This window comes from Capra hircus, chromosome 4 (genome assembly GCF_001704415.2).
Source record: "Capra hircus breed San Clemente chromosome 4, ASM170441v1, whole genome shotgun sequence".
NCBI classification, from domain to species: Eukaryota; Metazoa; Chordata; class Mammalia; order Artiodactyla; family Bovidae; genus Capra; species Capra hircus.
This window is the reverse complement of record NC_030811.1, coordinates 115,438,217-115,462,529: the sequence shown is the minus strand read 5'-3', so window position 1 is coordinate 115,462,529 and position 24,313 is coordinate 115,438,217.

Here is a 24,313-nt window from a genome sequence, read left to right as displayed (position 1 = left end):
TGGTATGGACCTAACAGAAGCAGAAGATATTAAGAAGAGGTGGCAAGAATACACAGAAGAACTCTACAAAAAAGAGCTTCATGACCCAGATAATCACGATGGTGTGATCACTCATCTAGAGCCAGACATCCTGGAATGGGAAGTCAAGTGGGCCTTAGGAAGCATCACTACGAACAAAGCTAGTGGAGGTGATGGAATTCCAGTTGAGCTATTTCAAATCCTGAAACATAATGCTGTGAAAGTGCTGCACTCAATATGCCAGCAAATTTGGAAAACTCAGCCGTGTCCACAGGACTGAAAAAGGTCAGTTTTCATTTCAATCCCAAAGAAAGGCAATGCCAAAGAATGCTCAAACTACCACATAATTGCACTCATCTCACACGCTAGTAAAGTAATGCTCAAAATTCTCCATGCCAGGCTTCAGCAATACATGAACCTTGAATTTCCTGATGTTCAAGCTGGTTTTAGAAAAGGCAGAGGAACCAGAGATCAAATTGCCAACATCTGCTGGACCATCAAAAAAGCAAGAGAGTTCCAGAAAAACATCTATTTCTGCTTTATTGACTATGCCAAAGCCTTTGACTGTGTGGATCACAATAAACTTTGGAAAATCCTTTAAGAGATGGGAATACCAGACTACCTAACCTGCCTCTTGAGAAACCTATATGCAGGTCAGGAAGCAACAGTTAGAACTGGACATGGATGGCTGAGTAATACTCCATTGTGTATATGTACCACAGTTTTCTTATCCATTCCTCTGTTGATGGACATCTAGGTTGCTTCCATGTCCTGGCTATTATAAACAGTGCTGCAATGAACACTGGGGTACATGTGTCTCTTTCAATTCTAGTTTCCTCGGTGTGTATGCCCAGCAGTGGGATTGCTGGGTCATAAGGCAGTTCTATTTCCAGTTTTTTGAGGAATTTCCACACTGTTCTCCATAGTGGCTGTACTAGTTTGCACTCCCACCAACAGTGTAAGAGGGATTCCTTTTCTCCACACCCTCTCCAGCATTTATTGCTTGTAGACTTTTGGATCATAGCCATTCTGACTGGTGTGAAATGGTACCTCATCATGGTCTTGATTTGCATTTCTCTGATAATGAGTGATGTTGAGTATCTTTTCATGTGTTTGTTAGCCAACTGTACGTCTTCTTTGGAGAAATGTCTATTTAGTTCTTTGGCCCATTTTTTGATTGGGTCATTTATTTTTCTGGAATTGAGCTGCATGAGTTGCTTGTATATTTTGAATCAATTCTAATGAGGTGGATGAAACTGGAGCTGATTATACAGAGTGAAGTAAGCCAGAAAGAAAAACACCAATACAGTATACTGAAAAACACCAACACATATATATGGAATTTAGAAAGATGGTAACGATAACCCTGTATGTGAGACAGCAAAAGAGATGCAGATGTACAGAACAGACTTTTTGACTCTGTGAGAGAGGGAGAGGGCGGGATGATTTGGGAGAATGGCATTGAAACATGTATACTATCAGGTAAGAAATGAATCGCCAGTCTAGGTTCGATGCAGGATACAGGATGCTTGGGGCTGTTGCACTGGGATGACCCAGAGGGATGGTATGGGGAGAGAGGTGGAAGGGGGGTTCAACTTATGTACACCTGTGGCGGATTCATGTTGATGTATGGCAAAACCAATACAGTATCGTAAAGTAAAAATATAAAATTAAATTAATTAATTTTAAAAAATTTCCATATTAAAAAAAAAAAAAAGAACCGGACATGGAACAACAGACTGCTTCCAAATAAGGAAAAGGATTATGTCAAGGCTGTATATTGTCACCCTGCTTATTTAACTTATATGCAGAGTACATCATGAGAAACGCTGGGCTGGAAGAATCACAAGCTGGAATTAAGATTGCTGGGAGAAATATCAGTAACCTCAGATATGCAGATGACACCACCCTTAGGGCAGAAAGTGAAGAGGAACTAAAAAGCCTCTTGATGAAAGTGAAAGAGGAGAGTGAAAAAGTTGGCTTAAACCTCAGCATTCAGAAAACAAAGATCATGGCATCTGGTCCCATAACTTCATGAGAGATAGACAGGGAAATAGTGGAAACAGCGTCAGACTTTTTTTTGGGGGGCTCCAAAATTCCTGAAGATGGTGATTGCAGCCATGAAATTAAAAGACGCTTACTCCTTGGAAGGACAGTTATGACCAACCTAAATAGCATATTCAAAAGCAGAGACATTACTTTGCCAACAAAGGTCCGTCTAGTCAAGGCAATGGTTTTTCCAGTGATCATGTATGGATGTGAAAGTTGGATTATAAAGAAAGCTGAATGCCGAAGAATTGATGCTTTTGAACTGTGGTGTTAGAGAAGACTCTTGAGCCTCTCTTGGACTGCATGGAGATCCAACCAGTCCATCCTAAAGGAGACCAGTCCTGGGTGTTCATTGGAAGGAATGATGCAGAAGCTGAAACTCCAATACTTTGGCCACCTCATGTGAAGAGTTGACTCATTGGAAAAGATCCTGATGCTTGGAGGGATTGGGGGCAGGAGGAGAAAGGCACCACAGAGGATTAGATGGCTGGATGGCATCACTGACTCGATGGACATGAGTCTGAGTGAACTCTGGGAGTCAGTGATGGACAGGGAAGCCTGGTGTGCTGTGATTCATGGGGTCGCAAAGTGTCAGACACGACTGAGCGACTGAACTGAGGTATTATAGAAGAAAATATTTTAATATTAAAACTTAAAGATACAGAAACAGAAAATTTGCAAAATTAAAACACATAGAGGCAAAAAAAAAAAAGGATAATAGTAAAAAGATGAATTAATCCTCAGTGCACTGTGAGACAAGTCCAAGCAATCTAGTACAGGCATCCTTGGACACCTCCAAAAAAAGGGGGAAACAAGCTGTTAAGTTCCAGTTTCAATGTCTTACAAAGCCACAGACCCAAGAAGTTCAGTCAACTTAAAGTACAAAAAACATTAAAGATAATTAAGTTAAGGTACATTATACTCAAATTGCTCAAACCAATGATACAGAAAAAAAATCTTAAAAGCTGTCAGTGAAGGTCTGCTTTGCTCTTTATTGCATAAACAGCAACAAAGTTAAGTATGACAGCAGAATTCTTTTTTTTTTTTTTTGGAAAGTAATTTATTTAATTGGAGGCTAATTACTTTACAATATTGTAGTGGTTTCTGCCATACATTGACATGAATCAGCCATGGGTGTACATGTGTTCCCCATCCTGCACCCCTCTCCCACCTCCTTCCCCATCCCATCCCTCAGGGTCATACCAGTGCACCAGCCCTGAGCACCCTGTCTCGTGCATCAAACCTGGACTGGCCATCTATTTCACATATGACAATATACATGTTTCAATGCTGTTCTCTCAAATCATCCCACCCTTGCCTTTTCCCACAGAGTCCAAAAGTCTGTTCTTTATATCTGTGTCTCTTTTGCTGTCTTGCATATAGGGTCATCATTATCATCTTTCTAAATTCCATATATATACTGTATTGGTGTTTTTCTTTCTGACTTACTTCACTCTATATAATAGGCTCCACTTTCATCCACCTCATTAGAACTGATTCAAATGTATTCTTTTTAATGGCTGAGTAATACTCCATTGTGTATATGTACCACAGCTTTCTTATCCAATCATCCACTGATGGACCTCTAGGTTGCTTCCATGTCCTGGCTATTATAAACAGTGCTGCGATGAACATTGGTGTACATGGGTCTCTTTCAGTTCTGGTTTCCTCGGTGTGTATGCCCAGCAGTGGGATTGCTGGGTCATAAGGCAGTTCTATTTCCAGTTTTTTGAGGAATCTCCACACTGTTCTCCATAGTGACTGTACTAGTTTGCATTCCCACCAACAGTGGAAGAGGGTTCCCTTTTCTCCACACCCTCTCCAGCATTTATTGTTTGTAGACTTCTGGATAGCAGCCATTCTGACCAGCATGAGATGGTACCTCATCATGGTTTTGATTTGCATTTCTCTGATAATGAGTGATGTTGAGCATCTTTTCATGTGTTTGTTAGCCATCTGTATGTCTTCTTTGGAGAAATATCTGTATAGGTCTTTGGCCCATTTTTTGATTGGGTCATTTATTTTTCTGGAATTGAGCTGCAGGAGCTGTTTGTATATTTTTGAGATTAATTCTTTGTCAGTTGTTTCATTTGTTATTATTTTCTCCCATTCTGAAGGCTGTCTTTTTACCTTGCTTATAGTTCCCTTCATTGTGTTAAGTTTATTTAGGTCCTATTTGTTTATTTTTTATTTCCATTACTCTGGGAGGTGTAATTGCAATCCTCAGAGAGGATTCTGCTGTGATTTATGTCACAGAGTGTTTTGCCTGTTTTTCACTAGGAGTTTTATAATTTCTGGTCTTACATTTAGATCTCTAATCCATTTTGAGTTTATTTTTGTATATGGTGTTAGAAAGTGTTCTAGTTTCATTCTTTTACAAGTGGCTGATCAGTTATCCCAGCACCACTTGTTAAAGAGATTGTCTTTTCTCTATTGGATACCCTTGCCTCCTTTGTCAAACATAAGGTGTCCATAGGTGTGTGGATTTATCTCTGGGCTTTCTATGTTGTTCCATTGACCTATATTTCTGTCTTTGACCAGTACCATACTGTCGATGACTGTGGCTTTGTAGTAGAGCCTGATGTCAGGCAGGTTGATTCCTCCAGTTCCATTCTTCTTTCTCAAGACTGCTTTGGCTATTCGAGGTTTTTTGTATTTCCATACAAATTGTGAAATTATTTGTTCTAGTTCTCTGAAAAATACTGTTGGTAGTTTGATAGGGATTGCATTGAATCTATAGATTGCTTTTGGTAGTACACTCATTTTCACTATATTGATTCTTCTGATCCATGAACATGATGTATTTCTCCATCTATTAGTGTCCTCTTTGATTTCTTTCATCAGTGTTTTATAATTTTCTATATATAGGTCTTTAGTTTCTTTAGGTAGATATATTCCTAAGTATTTTATTCTTTTCGTTGCAATGGTGAATGGAATTGTTTCCTTAATTTCTCTTTCTGTTTTCTCATTGTTAGTGTACAGGAATGTAAGGGATTTCTGTGTGTTGATTTTTTATCCTGCAAATTTACTAGATTCATTGATTAGTTCTAGTAATTTTCTGGTGAAGTCTTTACGATTTTCTATGTAGAGGATCATGTCATCTGCAAACAGTGAGAGTTTTACTTCTTTTCCAATCTGGATGCCTTTTATTTCTTTTTCTTCTCTGATTGCTGTGGCTAAAACTTCCAAAACTATGTTGAATAGTAGTGGTGAGAGTGGGCACCCTTGTCCTGTTCCTGACTTTAGGGGAAATGCTTTCAATTTTTCACCATTAAGGATAATGTTTGCTGTGGGTTTATCATAAATGGTTTTTATTATGTTGAGGTATGTTCCTTCTATGCCTGCTTTCTGGAGGGTTTTTATCATAAATGGATGTTGAATTTTGTCAAAGGCTTTCTCTGCATCTATTGAGATAATCATATGGTTTTTATCTTTCAATTTTTTAATGTGGTGTATCACATTGATTGATTTGTGAATACTGAAGAATCCTTGCATCCCCAGGATAAAGTCCACTTGGTCATGATGTATGATATTTATAATGTGTTGTTGGATTCTGTTCGCTAGAATTTTGTTAAGGATTTTTGCATCTATGTTCATCAGTGATATTTGCCTGTAGTTTTCTTTTTTTGTGGCATCTTTGTCTGGTTTTGGTATTAGGGTGATGGTGGCCTCATAGAGTGAGTTTGAAAGTTTACCTTCCTCTGCAATTTTCTGCAAGAGTTTGAGTAGGATAGGTGTTAACTCTTCTTTAAATTTTTGGTAGAATTCAGCTGTGAAGCCAGCTGGTCCTGGACTTTGTTGGCTGGAAGATTTCTGATTACAGTTTCGATTTCTGTGCTTGTGAAGGGTCTGTTGAGATTTTCTATTTCTTCCTGGTTCAGTTTTGGAAAGTTGTACTTTTCTAAGAATTTGTCCATTTCTTCCAAGTTGTCCATTTTATTGGCATATAGTAGCTGATAGCAGTCTCTTAAGATCCTTTGTATTTCTTTGTGATTGTATTTCTTTGTGATTTCTCCATTTTCATTTCTAATTTTGTGGATTCGATTCTTCTCCCTTTTGTCTTGATTATTCTGGCTAATGGTTTGTCTATTTTATTTATCTCCTCAAAGAACCAGCTTTTAGCTTTGTTGATTTTTGCTATGGTCTCCTTTGTTTCTTTTGCATTTATTTCTGCCCTAATTTTTATGATTTCTTTCCTTCGACTAACCCTAGGGTTCTTCATTTCTTCTTTTTCTAGTTGCTTTAGGTGTCGAGTTAAGTTTGATTTTTCTCTTGTTTTTGAGGTAAGCTTGTATTGCTATGAACCTTCCCCTTAGCACTGCTTTTACTGAATCCCATAGGTTTTGGGCTGCCGCGTTTTCATTTTCATTCATTTATATGCATATTTTGATTTCTTTTTTTATTTTTTCTGTGATTTGTTGGTTATTCAGAAGCGTGTTGTTTAGCCTCCATATGTTTGTATTTTTAATAGTTTTTTGTCCTGTAGTTGACATCTAATCTTACTTCATTGTGATCAAAAAAGATGCTTGAGATAATTTCAATGTTTTTGAATTTACCAAGGCTAGATTTATGGCCCAGGATGTGATCTATCCTGGAGAAAGTGCACATGAGAAAAAAGTGAAATTCATTGTTTTGGGGTGAAATGTCCTATCAATAGCAATTATGTCTAACTAGTCCATTGTATCATTTAAAGTTTGTATTTCCTTGCTAATTTTCTGTTTAGTTGATCTATCCTTAGGTGTAAGTGGGGTATTAAAATCTCCCACTATTTTGTGTTACTGTTAATTTCCCCTTTCATAGTTGTTAGCATTTGCCTTACATATTTCAGTGCTCCTATGTTGGGTGCATATATAATTGCTATATCTTCTTCTTGGATTGGTCTTTTGATCATTATGTAGTGTCCTTCGTTGTCTCTTTTCACAGTCTTTATTTCAAAGTCTATTTCATCTGATATGAATATTGCTACTCCTGCTTTCTTCTGGTCTCTACTTGCATGAAATATCTTTTTCCAGCCCTTCACTTTCCATCTGTATGTGTCCCTTGTTTCGAGGTGGGTCTTGTAGACAGCATATATAGGGGTCTTTTTTTTTTTATCCATTCAGCCAGTCTTTGTCTTTCGGTTGGGGCATTCAACCCATTTACATTTAAGGTAATTATTGATAAGTATGATCCCATTGCCATTTACTTTGTTGTTTTGGGTTCAAGTTTATACACCTTTTCTGTGTTTCCTGTCTAGAGAAGATTCTTTAGCCTTTGTTGAAGAGCTGGTCTGGCAGTGCTGAATTCTCTCAGCTTTTGCTTGTCTGTAAGGCTTTTGATTTCTCCTTCTTTTTTGAATGAGCTCCTTGCTGGGTACAGTAATCTGGGTTGTGGGTTTTTCTCTTTCATCACTTTAAGTATGTCATGCCATTCCCTCCTGGCTTGAAGAGTTTCTATTGAAAGATCAGCTGTTATCCTTAAGGAAATCCCCTTGTGTGTTATTTTTTGTTTTTCCCTTGCTGCTTTTAATATTTGGTCTTTATGTTTGATATTCATTAATTTGATTAATATGTGTCTTTGCATGTTTCATCTTGGGTTTATCTTATTTGGGACTCTTGGGGTTTCTTGGACTTGGGTGGCTATTTCCTTCCCCATTTTAGGGAAGTTTTCAACTATTATCTCCTCAAATATTTTCTCATGGCCTTTCTTTTTGTCTTCTTCTGGGACTCCTATGATTCAAATGTTGGGGCATTTCACATTGTCCCAGAGGTCCCTGAGGTTGTCCTCATTTCTTTTCATTCTTTTTCCTTTTTTCCTCTCTGCTTCATTTATTTCCACCAGTCCATCTTCCACCTCACTTATCCTATCTTCTGCCTCAGTTATTCTACTGTTGGTTTCCTCCAAGTGTTTTTGATTTCAGTTATTGCATTATTCATTATTGATTGACTCTTCTTTATTTTTTCCATGTCCTTATTAAACATTTCTTGCCTCTTCTTAATTCTTGTCTCCGAACTATTTATCTGTAACTCCATTTTGTTTTCAAGATTTTGGATCATTTTTACTATCATTATTCTTAATTCTTTGTCAGGTAGACTTCCTATCTCCTCCTCTTTTGTTTGGTTTGGTGGGCATTTATCATGTTCCTTTACCCGCTGAATATCTCTCTGTCATTTCATCTTGTTTAGATTGCTGTGTTTGGGATGGCCTTTCTGTATGCTGGAAGTTTGTGGCTCCTTTTTATTGTGGAGGTTCCTCCCTGTGGGTGGGGTTGGACGAGTGGCTTGTCAAGGTTTCCTCGTTAGGGAAGCTTGTGTCAGGTTTCTTGTGGGTGGAGATGGATCTCTTCTCCCTAGAGTGCAGTGAAGTGTCCAGTAGTGAGTTTTGAGGTATCTGTGGGATTGGTGTGACTTTTGGCTACCTGCATTTTAATGCTCAGGGCTATGTTCCTATGTTGTTGGAGAATTTGCATGGTGTGTCTTGCTCTGGAACTTGTTGGCTCTTGGGTGGAGCTTGGTTCAGTGTAGGTATGGAGGCTTTTGCATGAGCTCTTGTCGATTAATGTTCCCTGGAGTCAGGAGTTTTCTGGTGTTCTCAAGTTTTTGATTTAAGCCTCCTGCCTCTGGCTTTCAGTCTTATTCTTACAGTAGCCTCAAAACTTCTCCATCTATACAGCACTGATGATAAAATGTCTAGGTTAATGATGATAAGTTTCTCCACAGTGAGGGACTCCCGGAGAGGTACACAGAGTTACATCGGGAAGAGAAAAGGGAGGAGGGAGATAGAGGTGACCAGGAGGAGAAGAGGAGGAATCAAAAGGGGGGAGAGCAAGCTAGCCAGTAATCACTTCCCTATGTGCTCTCCACAGTCTGGATCCCTCAGAGATGTTCATGGAGTTACACAGAGAAGAGAAGAGAGAGGAAGGAGATAGAGGTGACCAGGAGGAGAAGAGGGGGAGTCAAAAGGAGAGAAACAGATCTAGCCAGTAATCAGTTCCCTAAGTGTTCTCCACAGCCTGGAACACCCAAAGAGATTCACAGAGTTGGGCAGAGAAGAGAAAGGGGAGAGAGGTGATAGAGGTGACCTGGGGGAGAAAAAGGAAAATCAAAAGGGGGAGAGAGCAATCAAGCCAGTAATCACACTCCTAAGTAAAAATGGGTACTGAAGATTGGATTCTTAAAGGTACAAAATTGATAACAAATACCTAAAAGCGAATATTAAAAATCTAGAGTAGAGGTTGGACTCTCAAAAATATAATATTAAAAAAAAATCACAAAACTATAATATATATATGAAATTTGCTTTAAAAATAGGGTCTTTTTTGCAAGGTAATAGGTTATAAAAATGAAAATTAAAGGAATAATAAAGAACTTTAAAAATATTTTTTAAATTAAAAAATGATAATAGTAAAATATATCTAGGAATTTCTCTGGAGCTGTTGAAGGCAGTGTGGGGTCAGTTCAGTTTCAGATAGTTCCTTGTTCCAGCTTATACTTCTCAAGGTCTATAGTTCCCTTCCAATGTAGTCAGTGCTAACTACAGGGTTTTAATCTGTTGCACCTGTCACTTCCAAAGCTGTTCCCTTTTCTTTACTTTGGCTTCCTCCGTTTGCAAGTCTCTTCGGTGTCTAATTTCCACCCTGACACAAGGGGGTGAAGGTGGTCACTTATTTAGGCTCACTTGTTCAGTTTTGCTGTGGGGAGGGAGGAACATTGCAAACAAATATCACTGGCATGTGTGGGGAGTTCTCGCAGTGTCTGGGCCTCACTGGGTTTGATCCCACTCACGTGTGTGCTTTCCTGGTCGACACTGCTCAAGCTCCATGTTGCCCTGCAGAGGAACTGTCTAAAGCAAGCTCTGGATTGCGTGCACTTCCCAGGTCTAAACCACTCAGGTTCAGGTTCTCGGGTACTCCACAAAGGCACAGACTTGGTTGGGCCTGCGTTTTGTGCCCTTTTCAGGTCCAAGAAGCTCAGGCGACCAGGTGCATGGCGAGCACACTCTCCCAAGTGTGTGGTGCATCTTATCACCTCCCTGGTCCTATTCGCCTGTTTTCCTGGGGGTGCAGCAGGAGTGCCATCTCAGGTGTGCTGTGTGTCTCCTCTGGGGAGCTGATCTCTGACTGCAACCCTCCTGGCAGATGTCAACCATACAGGATCCCAGGAAGACTTGGTTGGCAACTGGGATCCAGCTCACAATTTGGTGGAGGATGCCATCTCTGGGGCTGAGACTGCCCCTTGCCTTCGGCTCTGGCTGGCACTCACCTGCCTCTCTGCCTCTGGCAGGGGGGAGGGGCTGGTCCACAGCCAACTAGCTCTCCTTAGGTATTTGATCAATCTTTTGTTCCGTGAGCAGGCCAGGCTGTGCCTTAGAGCTTTTCATAGGCAAGTTCTCTCTCTCTCTCTCTCTCTTTTTTTTCCCTCTCTCTGGCTATCCCATAGTTTGGGTTGCTATCTCATGTTAGCTCCCTCAGATTGTCCTCAGGGCATTCAGGCCAGGTCCTTACCCTAAGCAATGCAGCCCACACCTCTCTGTTCAGCCCCTGCTTGCTGGTGGCAGACACGAGCTTCTGGGCTATTTCTCCACTGGGAGTTGCAGTTAGGCATGTAATCTGTGGGGGGTTTTGTTTTTTGCCTTTTTCCTCCCCATTATGTTCCCCACTGGTGAGAGGGTTTTCTGGTGTTTGGAAGCTTCTCCTCCTTCATGACTCTCTCCCTGGGATGGGTCTCTGTCCCTAACTCTTTTGCCTCTCTTTTTATCTATTTTGTCCCACCTCCTTTTGAAGAGAATGGGCTGTCTTTCTGGGTGGCTGCTGTTCTCCACCAGTGTTCAGAAGTTGCTCAGTGTTCAAATGATCTTTCGATGAATTTGCTGGGGAGAAAGTGGTCTCCCCATCCTATTCCTCTGCCTTAGGACTGCCACTGATAGCAGAATTCTTACTGGAAAAGTATAAATGACTAGACAGTGGAGTAACATCTTTAAAATATTAAAAGAAAAACCTGTCAATCTAGATTTCTATACCCAACAAAGATGATTACTGAAAAGAAAAGAAACAACTTTTTGGTTATAAAGGCCTGAAAAAAAAAAAAAAAAAGATACCAGGTGGAAATCTGTATCTGCACATAATAATGAGCCTCTCTAGAACCCCGATGCTGGGAAAGACTGAGGACAGGAACAGAAGAGGAAGACAGAGGATGAGATGGTTGGATGGCATCACCGACTCAATGGACATGGGCTTAGGTAGACTCCAGCAGTTGGTGATGGATAGGGAGGCCTGGCATGCTGTGGTTCATGGGGTCACAAAGAGTCAGACACGACTGAGTGACTGAACTGAGAAATAAATACGTGTGTAAATTAAAAATGATTTTTTCTTAAAGTTTAAATATAAAGATAAAAAGATAACTGACTGCTTAAGCTAAAATAATAACAATGTAGTAAGGAGTTTATAACATATGTAGAAGTAAAATGTGCAACAAGAATAGCATGAAGAGCTAATAACAATAATACTAGTATCATAAAAATAGAATTTAAGATAAAAATTACTATTAGACACAAAAGGATCATCCACCAAAAATGAATAACAAATATAAACACATAAAACCTAGCAAGAGAACCTCACACATAAAGCAAGGACTGAAAGACCTGAAAGGAGAAACAGACATTTCAACAATAATAATTGAGGGCTTTGCTACTCCACTTTCAATAATGGATTAAACAACCTGACAAAATCAATAAGAAAAAAGAAGACTAAACCACACTCTAAAGCAACCAGACCTCACAGACACCTTGTGAACCCTCCACCCAACAACCACTATATACATGTTCTTCTCAAGTCCTATGAACAGTCTCCAGTTAGAATTTTTCAAGTTGGGCTATAAATTAAATCTAAAGACAATTTAAAGGGTTGAAATCATGCAAAGTACACTCACTGACCAAAATAGAATGCAACTAGAAATGAATAACAGATGGGAATTTGAGCGCTTCACAAATATGCAGAAAAGTGTTTTGGAATAATTTTAGATTTACAGAAAAGTTGCCAAGATAATACAGGGACTTCCTATATACCCTTTACCGACTTTTCCCAAATTGTTAAAATCTTTCACAGCTATGGGATGTTTGTCACAACTAGGAAGTCGGCATTGGGGCAAATTGCAGATTGCATGAAACTGCAGATGTCATTTGGATCTCACCAATTTTTCCATTAATGTCTTTTTTCTGTCCCCAAATCCCATCCAGGATTCCATCAGGCTTTCAGGCTCCTATGTCCCTCCCATCCGTAAGACTTTCTCAGACTTTCCTTGTTTTTTAAGGCCATCAATCACCCTTTTGAAGAGTGCTGGTCAGGAGTTTCATATGATGGCCATCGAGCTGAGTTTGTCTGATTTCTTCATGATTAGACTGGGGCTGTGTCTTTGGAAAGAATCCCACAGAAGTTAAGTGTCTCCACACACCCTGTCAGGGGTCATTGACATCAACATGATGTGTCACTGCTGAGGTTGACCTTGGCCTGGGGTACTTGGGGTCTCCAGGTTTGTCCACTGGAAAGTTACCATGTTTCCCTTTCCAAACTCTCAGAGGAGGTGAGTCTATGGCTTTACAGAGGCGTTGAATTTTTACAGCACCTGTATCCCCTCTTTTTTTTTTTTTTTTTTTTTTTGAGGTATCTAAGGACATCTGTACTAGGGTGCTCAGACTTCTCTCACACTCAAGGGGAGAGAAATTAGTCTCCACCCACCTTCTCGAGGAGAAAGTAACTACACAGGACTCCTTTCTAGTGTTTGGAATTCTTCAGTAAGAACTTGCCTCTGCTCCCCTTACTTACTTACTTATGCACTCATTTTTTCTTTTTTCCTTTTTTTTTTTTTTTTGGTCTTCAGTGGAAACTCATGGATTGATCTGGCTTTGGCCATGGGGTACTCTTTCAGAATGACTCTTATGTCCTTTTGACATGTTCGCATCTTTCTTTCATTTTCCAAGTGTGCCTTCACTTTGGATACCATAAGATGCTCCAGGGATCCAGTCAAGGCAAAGAAAAGTGTTAGTCACTCAGTTGTATCCAACTCTTTACAACCCCATGGACTGTAGCCCACCAGGCTCCTCTGTCCTTGGGATTCTCCAGGCAACAATATTGGAGTGCATACCCATTCCTTTCTCCAAGGGATCTTCCTGACCCAGGGATTGAACCTGGCTGTCCTGCATTGCAGGCAGATTCTTTACCATCTGAGCCACCAGGGAAGCCCCCAGTTAAGGCAGGAGGCTGCAACGGCTGGCCCTGATATAACTGAGGTCCTGCCTATTCCCAGGAGTCCCTGAAGAGGAGTCTCAAGATGGTGGATACCATGATTTCCACTTTTCTACATCTCCATAGATTTTGCGGAGGATGGAGTACGTGCTATAGTTACTAGTTACTCTGATACAGACTCCACTTCTTGTGCATTCCCTAGTCAGTGACTGATTAAAGTTCACTGATGGATTGGAACCAAAAAGGTAGAGGAGGACCAACTCCTAGGGAGCAGATCCCTTGCTGCCCCTCTGCCTCATGCCACCAGGACCCAGTGTTTTTCTTTAAAAAAAAAAAAAAACTTAAATCTAATACCATGCAATAGCCAACAATACATTTGCCAGTATATCCATCAAAGTGTGATCTCAAATTCAGCATCATTTTAATAGTGAAGAGCAGACAGAACTCTATCCCCTTCTTAGACCTACAATGCAAATCACAATGTAATTAATGTTTGGGCAGCTCTTTCACATCACTGACTAAGATTGAGCTTGTGGAAATTAAGTCCTATGAGGCTTTTTCATATACTGTTATTGCCTTTTTGGGTTTTTAATTGAACTACAGTTGATTTATAATGTTGTGTTGGTTTCAGGAGTACAGCAAAGTGATTCAGCTGTGTGTGTGTGTGTGTGTGTGTGTGTTCTCTTTTTTCCCCTTCAACTTTGATAGAATTCATTTATTTCACATATAATTATCTTTTGCCCTAATGTAGAGCAGATGTCAGGAGTATGTGGGCTTATTCTGCCTCTTGTTTAGAATGAGAAGATCTTGATTCTTCATGATTAGAATCAGTGACAATAGATGCCAAGTACTAGTCCTTTGGGCTATGTTTCCAGTGAACAAATCAGGAAGTCCAACATAGTGCAATGGGGCTGCCTGGTGAGTTCCATGTTGGTGAACAGGAGGTGTTGCTACTGAGCCCAAATCTCCATCTTCTATCAATAGTAATTTTCAAAAAGCTAGCTCATGTTCATGATGGAGAGATTTACAGATGTTCCAAGGAAGCTGTTTGCCTGGAATTTACACAGCACAGCACATATTGACTTTGTGTCACTGAGAGCACCAGGATTTATTACTTCTGAAGATGTAATAACCTTGACTTTGGTTTGGTCAATATTTATCTCATGAGTCGATAAATTTGCTATAAATTTCGACAAAAGCCAACAGCTTCTGATCCTGGGCTGTGCTCTGCAGAGGACCCCACACACCTTGGCTCTTTTTTGTATTGAACCGCTGATCAGACCTGTGAAATAGTCTCAGGGATCCTTTATTTTTAGTGAATTCAATCTGGTTATGACAGCAGAGTTTATCCAAATAATTCAATGTGGGTGGAAATTACAGACTCTGAATCTTTCTGTCTTCTTTTCGATCTTTTTTTCCACTTATGCTTGTTTTTAGTTTTAAGTTTTACCTCTTACATTTAATTATATGACCAATTTTTAAATTGGAGTATAACTGCTTTACAATGTTATGTTTGTTTCTGCTGTACAATGAAGTGAATCAGCTTTATGGATACAGATCAATCATTTTGACCAAAGGAGCATCTTCTCAGCCCAGCTTTTTTTTAAAGCTGATGTAAATGCCAACCTCAGCCCTGGCATGAGCAGGTGACCTGTGACCTATACTTCCTGGGCCTGTCACTCAAGGGTTAATCTTAACTGCCATCCTCCCTTTTTTTGGTAACCAGGACCTGATCTCCTACCAGCCTCTGTGAGCTCAAAATTCTTATTGTTTGTTGGTTCAAAAGCTTGTCAATGTTTGTAACTATAGAGTACCCTCAGTTCAGTTCAGTCCCTCAGTCGTGTCTGACTCTTTGCAACCCCATGAACTGCAGCACACCAGGCCTCCCTGTCCATCACCAACTCCTGGAGTTCACTCAATCTCATGTCCATCGAGTCAGTGATGCCATCCAGCCATCTCCTCCTCTGTCGTCCCCTTCTCCTCCTGCCCCCAATCCCCACCAGCATCAGGGTCTTTTCCAATAAGTCAACTCTTCGCATGAGGTGGCCAAAGTTTTGGAATTTCAGCCTCAGCATCAGTCCTTCCAATGAACACCCAGGACCGGTCTCCTTTAGGATGGACTTGTTGGATATCCTTGCAGTCCAGGGGACTCTCAAGAGTCTTCTCCAACACCACAGTTCAAAAGCATCAATTCTTCTGTGCTCAGCTTTCTTCACAGTCCAACTCTCACATCCATACATGACCACAGGAAAAACCATAGCCTTGACTAGACGGACCTTTGTTGGCAAAGTAATGTCTCTGCTTTTGAATATGCTATCTAGGTTGGTCATAACTTTCCTTCCAAGGAGTAAGCGTCTTTTAATTTCATGGCTGCAGTCACCATCTGCAGTGATTTTGGAGCCCCAAAAAACAAAGTCTGACACTGTTTCCACTGTTCCCCATCTATTTCCCATGAAGTGATGGGACTAGATGCCATAGGAACCACCAAAGCCTTTCTCCTCTATTTGGAAGTGACCTGGTGTTGTGTCCCCAGATGACGCCTCCTCTATAGCCTGAAAGGACCTCTACCCAGGATGAGGCTCTGGGCAGCTCCCTGTATCCCACCCTGTATGTTTTGGGTGTAATACACAGTATACTGTGTACGTGAACACACACCAGCACTTCTGGTTGCACAGAGCAACAACATAGGGGTGTCTGCTTGCCAGACAATTGCTGGACTTTACCATGAGGTTTCTGGGGCCCCGAGGAGCCTGACTCACAGAGAAAAAAAAATTTAAGTTTAAAAAAATTTCAAATATTTCTTTGGTTTTTAAAATTGTTCTCTAGCTTCACTGAGAGTTACACAGTTCCACTGTGTAACTTAAGGTGTACAATGTGATAGCTTGGTACACACACATAATGTGAAATGAAGACCACAGTAAGGTGAGTTAACAGCCACCACCTCACATAGTTCCCTTATATGTGCATGCATTTTTTGCTGTTGTTTTGGTTTGCTAGCCTAGACTTTGAAAAATGGGTGCTTTCTACTGGAAACACTAAGATGGCATTACCTCTTCTTTCACACATCAAACGTCATCAAAATGTGAAGGTCCCTAACGAAGGCAATCACTTACCAGTCTTCATGTGCCTGAGTAAAGATACACAAAGACCTTTCAACGCTGGGCAGCACCACTGTGATTCATATTTGAAAAAGGTAGGTGTTTTCAACCTTTATTTGAAAACAAAGTATTGGATTTCCAGAAGAGAAAGCAGCTCTGCTTTGTCTCACAGGAAAGATGCTTTAGTCTAGAGTCCACTCGGTGTTCTGCCCTGAAGAGAGCTGTTCTGATGCGTTGACAGCTCTACACAATGTGTAGGGGGGTGGTGACTCTCTACACAAAGCTTTGCTTTCTGCTTTCTGCCTCAAATCTCTACTTCATGGAGGTCTTAGGAAACGATTTTCCAGGTGCCCAGGGTCATATTTTCATTCATCAAGAAGACGTTCTTAAGACTTCCCTGGTGGTCAGTGGTTAAGAATCTGCCTGCCAAAGCAGGGGACATGGGTTTGCTCCCTAGTCCTGGAAGATCTCACACGCTGCAGAGCAACTAAGCTCATGTGCTGCAACTGCTGAAGGCTGCATGCAGAGTCAGTAACAAGCAGCCCACTTACGGCAACAAAAAGTAGCCCCCACGCACCGCAACTAAAGAAAGCCCGCACACAACAATGAAGACCCAGTGTAGCCAAAAATAAAATACATTAAAAAATTTTAAAAGACTTTATGGTGGTAGAGGTAATGGTGATGGTGATTGTCTTTGGTGGGGGTGTAGGTGGTGTTTGGAAGGGAGGGGGCAGATTTATTTTACTTTTTTGCCCAAGTTGCTAGAGAAGTTCGGTTACTGATAGAATACTGTATTCTATAAAATCTGAAACACAGACTGTGTCAAAGGATTCCAAACAGACACTGAACCATTCAATGTCACAAAATACTTCCCAGATAATAAGATGTTTGTTTTCTAATATTTATGTTGGGAGGCTATGGCAAATAAAAGCAAAGATTCTGGAGCCAGGCCACCTGGATTTGGATTCAGTTCCTCCCACTCACCAGCTGGATGACTTTGGGCAAACTAATTATCTTTTTGTGCCTGATTCCTCATAAGTAAAACAGAGATCATTATAGTGTTCTGACTAGCACTGTTTGAGAATTGAGTTAGTATTTGAAAAGTGTTTAGTATAGCGTAAAGCACATAGTACCCTGGAGAAGGACATGGCAACCCAGTCCAGTATTCTTGCCTGGAGAATCCCATGGACAGAGGAGCCTGGTGGGCTATAGTCCATGGGGTCTCAAGAGAGTCAGACATGACTGAAGTGACTCAGCATGAACACAAGGCACATAGTAGATACTACATTAATTTTTATAAATATACCATATCTTATAATGATAATGACTTGTTTAATAAACATCTGCAGTCAGCCCATGTCTTCATGTACTTTGTCACATTTAACACTCACAATAACTCTCTAAGGCATGGTTTACTTTGCAGACACAGAACTAGACACAAAAGAGATCATTTACTTTGCATCAGGTGCCTGGGCAAGTGAAAAGATCTAAGGGTTTAATTCAGGTATTTTGGGCCAAAAACCCAATTCAAAAGCTACACTAACTGAGCAATTATTACATAGCTGCCACCTTCACATGTATTACCTCAGTGACTGCAACAAACCCACTGAGAATCTTGCTCCCATTTTAAGGCAGGACCTGGGGCTCAAGGAAATGAGTTATCTGTGTGTATAGTAAACCCAGGGTTCAAATCCTGGTCTTCCGTGAACAGGCGCCTGCCACCATACCCTGAAACCACAAGATTTCACGTGTGCTGAGCAGGCATCCTGAGCAGCTCTCACAGTGGTATCCTCCCACACTCCAGCTTTTTTATTTGAAATGTTTCAGGTCTACAGAGATGTTGAAAGAATTATATGATGAATACCTCATTATCCTTCAACTAGGTTCAGACATTGTTAGTGGAAGAAATTTTCAACATACAGAAAAGTTGCAAAGAAATAGTAAGTGGGCCAAGGAAGGGCACTTTTCAATAAATAATAAATTATAAAGGGTAAAATACACAATAAGATCAGTTGTGATGAGTATACACGCACCAAATAACATACCATCAAATTCATAAAGTCACTACTATGAGGAAAAACAGAAACACATCCAGGGAATGACTTCAATCCATTTCTCTCCACTCATAAAACATGAAATAAAGACACGAAACATATATGACCCCCAAATAATAATTGGTGCTCAAAGAAGCAGAGGAAGCCTAGAGGGACAGACCTGCTCCAAGGAGGCAGGGCAGGAGAGGCATGACCAGAAGGCTTGAGAAGACGAGCAGGTGTAGACGAGCCAGTGCTGCCTGGGGGCACTCCAATCAGAAAGATCTCTTTGTGACCACACCTGCCGACTGAGGGGAGGCTCAAACCCCAGGCTGCTAAGTGGCAACACAAAAACCACCGTCTTTGAAGAAAGATGGGAACAGGAGTCCTTCCTCCCTCTGCCTAACTATGAAAGCAAACAGACTCCCTCTGAGTAAAGCTCTTCCCTTTGGGAATCACTCATCAAAGTAGCCTTTGCTTAGGTGGCCGGGGACAGAGGTCCTCAGAGTCAGGTGGCAGGTGTGCAGAAGGCAAGGGAGCAGCTGAGTTGCTTGCATCAAAGACTGTAAGCTTGAACTGATGACTTCAGGGGTGTTTTAGAGCACCACGCAGCCCATATGGCATCCCTGCCGAAGGGGCTCTATTCTCTTTCACGGGCACCAGCTTTTTTTCTGGATTTGTACCCAAGGTTTTCTTACTTCCTTTCCTTGCTCCACAGTCTGAGACTGGGGTTGTTTGAGCTGGCTGACTGCATCTGGTACAGAATGAGCTGTTTAAGGATGAGTGATGTGTGTGGGTCACAGGTGCCAAGCCCTGAATTGGGTACGGGTCTGTTGGCATAAACTCTAGGCAACTTTGGCTCCTCTTAATTTTAATGCAGAGTTTTCTTTATATTAAAGTGATAAATAGATATTTCATTTATATTACAGTATAACCTAAGGATATTAGGTACACCCAAAATAAGTCCAAAATAGTACCTTCTGTTTCAGTGGGTTTTATGAATTCAAACGTTTTTGTGTCCGTGGCCTTTTCGGAGCATCAACCTTCATGCCATGAATCACCTGCTTCATGGGGCTTACAGCCATTTGTCCAAGTGACATGGCTGGGACAAGAGGAAGGGGCCGCCTGAGTCCTCAGTACTGTGGAATCAGGCTAGAACTGTGGAAGAACAGGAATGGTGACAGCTAAGCCACTCTTACATTTGTCTTGTGATTGTGTAAAAACGGTAACAATTTCCACCAGTGGTAGAGTAAAATAACGTCTAAAAATATTAATCTCTGTGCTTTCCTCTTCCCAGCACCCCATAAGTGACCTCCTTCCAGGCGGCTGGAAAAATCCACAGGGCTTCGAGTTGGAACAGAATTGCTCCAGAGAAGAAGGGAAGAGGGGGAGGGAGGGGCTATGGAGGGAAGGAGGAAAGGCAGAAGGCAGGATGTAAAGAGAGAGAGAAGCTAATATTTACTTATGTGTGTGTGTGTCTACTGTTAACAAGGAAACGAGCCTGAAAGGGAAGGCTTCAGGGGAGTTGGGCAGAGGGTGTGGACAACCAGCAGAGCCCACTGTGGCTGGTTTCAGCGTTGGACAGCTCACGTCTCCTCTAAGAAGCGGAAGAGGCAGGTCTGGAAACTTAGCAGCCACAGGAGCATCAGCCATTCCTGCTCCTCTAGGGCATGAAGCCGCTGCTGCCACCCTGGCACCAGCCCCTCAGGCAGGACCCCTGCTCACTGCTCTGGGAAACAGCCAGGTCTGCAGAGGACTTGATTTTTTTCCTTCTTCAAATTAGTCTTCTCGAGACATACAGAACAAGCTTGTGGAGGGAGCATGGGAGGGAGAGGGTGGGACGAACTGAGAGAGTAGCAGCATGGAAACATACGCATTCAGTTCAGTTCAGCCTCTCAGTCATGTCCAGCTCTTTGCGACCCCATGGACTGCAGCACGCCACGCCTCTCCGTCCATCACCAACTCCCTGAGTCCACCCAAACTCGTGTCCATTGAGTTGGTGATGTCATCCAACCATCTCATCCTCTGTCGTCCCTTTCTCTTCCTGCCCTCAATCTTTCCCAGCATCAGGATCTTTTCTAAGGAGTCAATTCTTCGCATCAGGTGGTCAAAGTATTGGAGCTTCAGCTGCAGCATCAGCCCTTCCAGTGAATATTCAGGACTGATTTCCTTTAGGATGGACTGGTTGGATCTCTTTGCAGTCCAAGGGACTTTCAAAAGTCTTCTCCAACATCACAGTTCAAAAGCATCAATTCTTCGGCACTCAGCTTTCTATGTCCAACTCTCACATCCATACATGGCTACTGGAAAAAACATACACATCACCATATGTAAAATGGAGAGCCAGTGGGAATTTGCTGTGTGACAGGGAGCTCAATCCAGTGCTCTGTGACAACCTAAAGGGGTGGGATGGGATGGGAGATGGGAGGGAGATTCAAGAGGGAGAAGATATATGTGTACATGTGGCTATTCTTGTTGATGTATGGCAAAAACAAGCACAATATTGTAAAGGAACTATTTTCCAATTAGAAAAAAAAATTACAGTCTCCTGCAAGTACATGTGACTGACAGAGCCCAGGTCTGCTTGAACCTATGGGTCTACACCCTGGCTGTAAGGACCCTGAGGAAGTGAGTCTTGGCTCCTGTCTTGGAGCGAGGACTCATAACAGGGAAAGTTACACCTACACAGGACAGTTATTCAGGGGACTGTGTAACACCCCAAAGAGTAAAAGCGGAACCAGACTGGAGAGAGAGTGGGACAGCCTCCAACGCTGCTCGTGTGCAGCCTCCCTTCTGGGGAAAACGCCAGGAAGAGAAGTGTGTGGGCAGGGAAGAGAGCCATGGGGCCCTGTAGGACTGGGGAGGGGCACTTGGGCCCTCAAAAGGAGATTACAAAGCACCCATAGTGCCCAGCACTTGGTGCCCACATGGCAGAGCAGCGTGGACAAGGCACTCACTGCGGGTCAAGAAAGCACCCTGCAGTCTACAGGGCCTGGGTGCTGCCCCGAGGCCCTTCAGCGACAGCTTTCCCCATCTTCCAGTGAGGGATGCCAGCCTGAGCTTTTCAGTGTGTCCAGCTCCATCCCAGAAGCTTCACGTGGACCACCTCCCCTCGAGTGGCCCAGGAGCAAACAGCACAGGGGCCTCAGCATCCAGAGGGGTAGGCGTGTGGTGGGAAAGGAAGCCACCCCAGGACTCAGAGAGGCCCTCACATGTAATGAAGCCCACCCCACTGCATCCTAAGGGAATAAACTCTACTTTTACAAAGAGGTTATCGCTTGGAAGCTAGATTGTGTTGAGACAAGGAAAACACAAGAGCCTGAGAAAGAGCAGAGGCACAAACAAACAAACAAGTGGAACATGTATACATGCTCCGAGGCTCCTCCCACTGGACACACAGATGTGGAGGGATAGTCATAAATTCACAGTGCCAAGCATGGTGACGTCATCTTAACCCAGCTGCCTGACATCATGGATGCTCTGAGAAGGACAAACATTTCTGGAGCATTCTTGCTGAAAATGCACAACCTAACCCTAACTCGGAGGTAGAGACATCAGACAAACCTCAAATGAAGGACATTCTAGAAATAACAGGCCAACATGCTGCAAAAGGATCAAGGTCGTGAGAAACAGAGCAACACGTGGCAGACAAACGCCGTTTGTGACTGTGGGCTGTGTTCCTGGACCAAACAGAGATTCGAATGGGATGCGTTCTGAAATGTAAATAAGGCTGCAGATTATTACTCCAATTGCATCAATATTCATTACATGATTTTGATAAGTGGTCTATGGTTATGTAAGATTTAGGGGAGTTCATTGAAAAGTATGTGGGAATTTTAAAAATTTGAATCTTTTTTTTTTTTACAGCAAGCAATGCATTCCTTTATTTTTATATGTCTGGAAACTTTTAATCATATACATAAATGGTTTTTAAAATCATATTTAAGTTTATGAATCACATGAACTAACAGTTATTATAACTGACATGAGAATTTAAAATGTGAGTTCTTGCAATAACCCTAATAGATCAAAAATACATTCTTCCCTTCTGTATTGAATAAGCAATAGCCACACACACACACACACAACTCTACTAATCAGCCCAAAAAACATTAATTTTTCTTAAGTTAATGAATCTTTCTTTTTTTAAGTTATTTATTTTGTGGTCACACTACACAGCATGTGGGATCTTATTTCCCTGACCAGGGATTGAACCCACACCCTTGCAGTGTAAGCTCAGAATCTTAGCCACTGGACTATTTTTGTAAGTGTGGGTTTATTTCAGAGTGATAAGTTGACATTAATGAGATTGTATGACTCGGTGCACCAGAAGGAGGAGGAGGAGGAGATGTAGGGTAGAGTGTTTTGCAAGTGTCTCTGTAGAGGAGGAACCAAGCCTGCAGATCACAGTCTCTGCTGCAGAGACTACCCCCCGCCACCTGCAATGACTTACACACTGAAGGGAGAAGAGTGGAATGGAGAAGCAGACACGTCAGAAGTGCTTAGTCTGGGTCAGGACTACGAGTTCTTTGGTTAAACCAACATCATGGCTCCTTTCTTAGCTCTCTCTGGGATCAAACCTTCAGGAGTGACAGAGTGGTTACAACAGTCACCCAGATAGGCATGCCTGAACCCCAAAACACTGGTACCACTGTCAGGCTTAAGCGAATGTGCCAATGGGGGATGTCCAAGGAAGGCTGTACATCCCCAGAGGAAGGCTTGCCTGTGACCACCACAGCAGCAGCAGGTGTGTGGATAGGTGCTTCTTGGCACTTCTCCAGGCTGCCTGTGGTTTATTTGGTGCACACAGGTGACCCCAAAGTTCCCAGGTACCCAAGTGATAGAGGCAAATGCTGACAGTATCAATAGGCTGGCAGAACATGGGGTCTTGAACAAGGTTACTGCAGACAGGTCTCCAAAACTGAGGAAAGGACTTCACTTTTGGGCCAAGATGGAATAAAAGGGCCATTGAAAACAGGTAAGAAAATGGACAAGACTCATGAAACAATGGTTTTTCAACACTGGACATCAGGCAGCACAGGACAGGAATACCAATGAGGGAAGGAATAAGGTCAGTTCCACAGTGGCTGTAGGACCCTTCCGGGAGAGCTTCTAGGGATCTGATCAGGGAGGAACCCATCTGGCCATGCCCGAAAGTCCCCCTGAGCAGAGGGGCAGACACCATGGTGGTTATAGTACACAGAATGTGGAACCACAGAGGAGAGTCTGCAGAGAGGGAGGGCAGCTCTGAAGATCAGTTCCTACACACTGACAAGAACACATGGATGGAAACTGAACCAAAGCCAGAACCACCCAAAAGTGCAGAGGAAACACAGCCGTCCCTCAACATAGAGGCAAGGACAATTCCTGCCTCAAGTCAGAATGCAACAGCTATTGGGTAAACTACCCAGGAAATGGCTCAAAAATAAAGCAGCATGAGCTCTGGATAAAAGGTTGCTTTGGCTCTAACCAAGCTCTCAGGCCTCAAAAGTATAATACTGGTTCCAAGTAATTTGATGGCATTATAGAATACATTAAAAACATTTACAGGAATAAAAAATACCAAACATATGAAAAAATGTAATTCACGATTTCTGTATCTAATCAAAAATGATCACTCATGCAAAGAATCCTAAATATACATCCCATGATGATGATAAAAATCAATTAGTAGGGGGACTTCCCTGGTGGTCCAGAGGTTAAGAATCTGCCTTGAAATGTAAGGAATGCAGGTTCTATCCCCGGTCAGGGGACTAAGGTCCCACACACCTCAGGGCAACTAAGACCACTCACCATAACCAGAGAGCCTGCACGCTGCAATGAAAGATCCCGCATGACACAATGAAGACCCCAGGTCACAGTTAGACCAGACACAGCCAAATAAATTAATCAGTTTA